We start from the raw sequence: 5102 nt of genomic DNA, 5'->3' as shown, positions 1-5102 counted from the left end.
CAATTTTCCACTGGGTCTGTGCCATGAATGGGAAGGCTAACTGGGCATATGTAATGGGAGAGGCTTGTAGGTGAGCAGGTTGCTATATGGTGAGCAGGTGAGAAACCATATTTTTCCAGTCCATCCATTTTCTACCATCTCTTAGATGACGATTTCAAACATTTTCCTCTCTTCTCAAACCTCTAAGACCGTCTTTCCCATCCTGCTGTTGGCCGCTGATCTCATTCCCTATTTCTTTGGGAAAAGAGCAGCCCTCAGTAGAACGTTCATATGCTTTCACCACCACTACTTCTGTATACCCAAGGGTTCCTGTGCTCTTCGCTTAATTCTTTCCTCCAGTTATTATGGATGAGCTGTCTATTCATCAGCTAAGGCCAACCCTTCCACTCGTGAAAATCCTGTTGGTGCTAATGTCACTGTATATTTAGAGTCTGACTGTTTCTCACCACCCCCATGGCTACCATCCTGGTCTAAGCCACCATAATGGTTTATTTCAAGAGCCCCCTTTTTAGTTCGTGGTTTCTTCCTTATCACTCAGAGCCTATTCTCCACGCAGCAGACAACATGAGGCTGTCAAAATTCAATTATAGCATGGCATTTCTCCATCAAAAAGCCTCCAGGGGCTTGCCATGTCCCAGTAAAACCCCAAATCTTCTCTACGTATGTATGTAAGATGTGTGACAATTTAACTCTCCATCACCTCTTCAAGATCATCATCTCCCACTATCTCCCTCTCATTTACTCCAGTTCAGCAACAGTGGCCTCCAGGCTATTTCTGGAACACACCTGCCAATGTCCTGCCTCAGAGTCTCGACACTTGCTCTTTCTCCACATGTACAAATGACTTATTCCTTCACTTCTATTAGATCTTTATTGAAAATTCACTTTTTAAAGATCAGTTTTTGCACAGTGTTGGGGTTCTGGATCCCCACCATCTAAATTTTTTTTAATTTTAATAGGTAAATTTATACCATTAGCTTTATAAAAATTTAAAAATTTTTTTTCTCTAAATTATCTTCATTTTTACCAAATAGAGTCAAATTAAGACTGATTTGTTTGCAAAATAAGCCTGGTTTCAATACACTTGGCCTGATTACTTACATAAATATAATTAATCATATGGGCTCTTTTAAATTTGGCTTTGCTGGAACTTTTCGTAAGGCATCTCAAATTGAATTTTTAAAAAATTTGGGGGGGGCGGTAATTAGGTTTTAGTTATTTATTTATTTTCAGAGGAGGTACTGGGGATTGAACCCAGGACCTTGTGCATACCAAGCATGTGCCCTACCACTGAGCTATACCCTCTTCCCATTAGCTTTTATTTATATAAAAGATTTATATGATCTTAAGTCTATATTATCTTGTTATATTTTCCCCTTAAAGTCTTCCCTTTATTTCTATTGTGCTGTATAGGTCCTGTTTTCTTTGTTTTTTTTTTTGTTGTTGTTGTTGTTGTTGTTTTTGCGGTGGGTGGGGGGGGGAGACAGGTGTCATCCTTCTGGTTGTGGAGGGCTAATAGTTGGCCCTTCTATGGTCTCTGCTTAAACCTTTCTTCCGTTACGTCTTCCAGTTTTCTCAGAGGATCTTGGCTTCTGTATTTTCTCTTATGTATTCGCCTCCTGTTTTTACGAGTCCTTGTTCACTCCTGGGGATAATTAGCTCCCAGCGATTAGAATCATTCACTGTTCCCATCTTCCTTCTGGTCTCTGGTGGGACGGAGGTGGTGGGGGGGAGTCTCGTCCCTCCAGCCTTGTGCACCTACATCCCGGAATGACTGCATAGCTCTCCATCTGCCTCTCCCCACACTGGGGGCAGTGAGTGGCTTTTGTAGGATTGTCTCGTTTGTCCTTCGTTTTACCCCCTCCAACCTTGGGCAGTATTTCTGGGAAAAAGGACATGAGTGGAGGGGGTTCCAATCCTGTCAATGCACCCAGCTGTGCAGAGTATTGGGCGCTTCCATTTTCTTTCCCTGACTGGCACTTTTCAAAGGTTATGGCTTGAAGTTTACTTTTATTGCTGATGGGAAGGTTTTTTAAATTTTTATCTGTTGTGTTGTTTGGTGGAGGTAGAATTTATAATTTCCCCATAATGTTGCTCTTTTATCCTGGAAGAAAATCAATGTCCTTTGGCAGGAACAGTGGGGTGAAGTTGATGAGTGTGTCCTAGGTCTGTTTGCTCTGCTGGCATCAGATCTTTGACGATGGTGGGTGCCACCAGGGGCTCACAGTATCCATTTAGGTGACTTACGGTTGGTTTCTTTTGTGCAAGGAGAACTTTTTTTCCTGTAAAGATAATTCTTTGTTAAATCAATCTGTTTTAAACATGAAAATGCTTCCCATTGGTGCTTAAAACATACAAAACTAAGAAAAGTTAAGAGCAAGGCCAAAGAAATAGAAACAGAACTTGAGTGGATTCAAGATGGCAACTGTGTTTTGGCAGCTCCCAGTATTTGAAAACTTTTACTTGATTGAAACCTGGCTGTCAAGTCCAGGGAGACAGCTGAGTTTTCCTGGCACCTTTTCCAGGTTTAGGTCCTGGCCTGCACATGGCATCTAAAATCCAAGGTCATTGTAGCTTTGCACGGATAGCGTCCATCCTGAGTTTTCCCAGAGTCTATGAACGTTTAGTGTGGTGCAGCTTGCAGAGTGAAACTGTCACTCCCCAGGAGACAACGTCCTAGTCTGGGATAAAGTTTCATATCTTTAGCTTTCACTTTTCAACTCATAGTTTTTCCTCTTCAATAAAATGATGTGTTTTTTTCCCCCTAAAATTCTTTACATCCCACATAATTTACCTGGATAAACAATTCAGGGGGACCTGATCCTTACCACAAATATTATTTCAGCAAAGTTTTGGTAAATGAGGGAGCCATTGAGTCCGATCATAATCTGACCCATAAAAGTTGAGGACCTACCTCTTCCTTTCTTTTTTTCTATACTATATTATTTGAATTTAACAAAAGCTTACATTTGGCCACTTAAAAATGGTATTCGATAATGCTAGCTGTATGGACTAAGAGTTTGTGTCTCCCCCAAATTCACATGTTGAAGCCTTAACTCCCAGCGTGATGGTATCAGGAGGCGGGGCCTTTGGAAGATGGTTAGGTTTAGATGAAGTCGTGGAGGTGGGACCCGCATGATGGGATTCATGTTCTCATAAGAAAAGAAAGATCTCCCTCTCTCTCTCCTCTCTCTGTCCCCCACCAGGTGCAGGCGCCGAGGACAGGCCATGTGAATGAGCACTGGCACAGTGAGAAGGTAGCCTCTGCAAACCAGGAAAGAGCTCTCCCCTGCCCCTGCTGGCACCGATCGCAACACTCCAGAAGTGTGAGAAGAAAATAAATGCCTGCTGTTCTACCGCCCAGCCTGTGGTATTTTGTTATAGCAGCCGGAGCAGGCTGAGACACTGACTTACATGGTCCTTATCACCAGAACTCCCAAATGTCCAGCCACAGAACTTCCTCTTCTTATGTCTGCACTGATTTTTTTTTAAAACCAAAATGTGAGGATTTATATTTATCTCTTTTTACGTTTCATAGTCTTATTTAATCTTTCTATTTATCTAAATCTTAAATCTTTTTATTATAACTTTTTCATTGTTCCCAAGGGAAGCCTTGTAAGTTAGAGAGCTGAGGAAGGGGCCTGAGTTCCCAGGTCACCCCCATTGCCTGAACAAAGTGCAGTCTTAGATCGGGCTTGAAAACAAAAATCTGCCTAACCCATCCCTATATGTAGGGTGAAATGCAGACTGGATAAGACAGAAATAGATGAAGCTAAACCAAGTTCATTGAGAGATGGGTGTACTTCTAAGTTCCTGGTTCTGCCTATCCTTCACCTGCTGAAATTCCATCACAAAGCATTCAAGTCACATGCAGCCGAAACAGCTGACTTGCCCAACTGACTATCTAGTCTCTGCTGTGGTAAAGGAGAGGGTAAAATGTGATCCACGCTGCATGAAGGGGTCAGAGAAAGGACACACCTAGCCTACCCAGATTCTCACCTCAGCCCTGCTGTGTGACCTTATGCAAGTTAAACAACATCTCTGAGCATGGATTATTTGGAGCTGTACAGTGCAGGCTTTTGCTCTGAAGCCCCTTCCAGCCCTCAGCTTCTAGATTTCTGGTGTATAAATGTTCTTTAGAGAGATGGGATAGGAGATGCCAGCGTGTCCCCTGGTGTCCTAGAGTTTGACCCAAAGGGAGCCGGGCAAAGGTGTACAGAGTAGCCTCCTCCCCTCCCCCTTTTCCATGCACAGATAAGAACTAAGAAAGGACTGGGTGATTCCGCCGCAAACAGCCCCACCTGCTCTCTACCCTGAGCCACCTGAGTCAGTTCCTGTCGCTGCCAACACATCCCAGCAGGTCCCCCGAATTTGTGGGGGATGTAAAAGAGACGTTCACATGTCCCAGCCCCTTTCTGCTGACTCTGGGCTTGCACAGCAAGCTGCAGCCATTATTTTTATTGCTGATGCCACTTCCTATCGAAACAATTTGGTGCTAATAAGCCCCTATAATAGTAAGCAATGGTTTGGCTAAATAATTGTCACTAAATACCATTCAAGGCTTTGTTGCTTCTTGGGCATATTGCTAATTATTCTGCATCTGAAATAACACCCAGAGGCCCACTGAATGCCAGTAAATAGGGTTTCTTCATGCTCCTGAAGCCCGAGGCTGGGTGTGATTAGGAATGCCAAGGCTCTAATCCAGTAAACAATGGCTGCCTCACAGTCTCAACTTCTGCAAAATCACAGCCTTGTGCAATTTGTACCGGAGCTCAGACAAATCAAGGCATCCGTCTGGTGCCGGAACTGGTGGAGAAGAGTGGTGTGGGTGAGGGCCTCCTCGGGGCTACGAAGGAGGGCTTCTGGGGTGAGCAGAGATGGGGTGTCTGTAGAGGCGTTGGAGTGAATTCACAGGGTGCGGCTGGCCCACCTCACAGCTGGACTGATGGTCTAGCCCTGGCTGGGGAAAGCGAGGCTGGTAATAGAAGAGGGGTAATAAAGCTGGGGGGGGCAGGGTGGAGGTGGAGAGAGACTGTCCACACCCAGGGCAGTCTGTGCAGACTGCGTTTTCACCCGGTCAAGCAGGTGACTGTGTCTTCCGT

At 44.3% G+C, this 5102-nt stretch overlaps 1 non-coding gene across 1 annotated transcript; it reads right to left on the bottom strand.

Moving 5' to 3' along the window:
- Positions 1–1233: 1233 nt before the first annotated feature.
- TRNAT-GGU (transfer RNA threonine (anticodon GGU)) lies at positions 1234–1305 on the bottom strand. The gene has a single exon. It is a non-coding gene; the product is annotated as a tRNA-Thr (tRNA).
- Between the last annotated feature and the right edge of the window lie 3797 nt (positions 1306–5102).

This window comes from Vicugna pacos, chromosome 16 (assembly GCF_048564905.1).
Source record: "Vicugna pacos chromosome 16, VicPac4, whole genome shotgun sequence".
In the NCBI taxonomy this organism is placed as follows: Eukaryota; Metazoa; Chordata; class Mammalia; order Artiodactyla; family Camelidae; genus Vicugna; species Vicugna pacos.
This window is presented reverse-complemented; position numbering and strand designations above follow the sequence as displayed.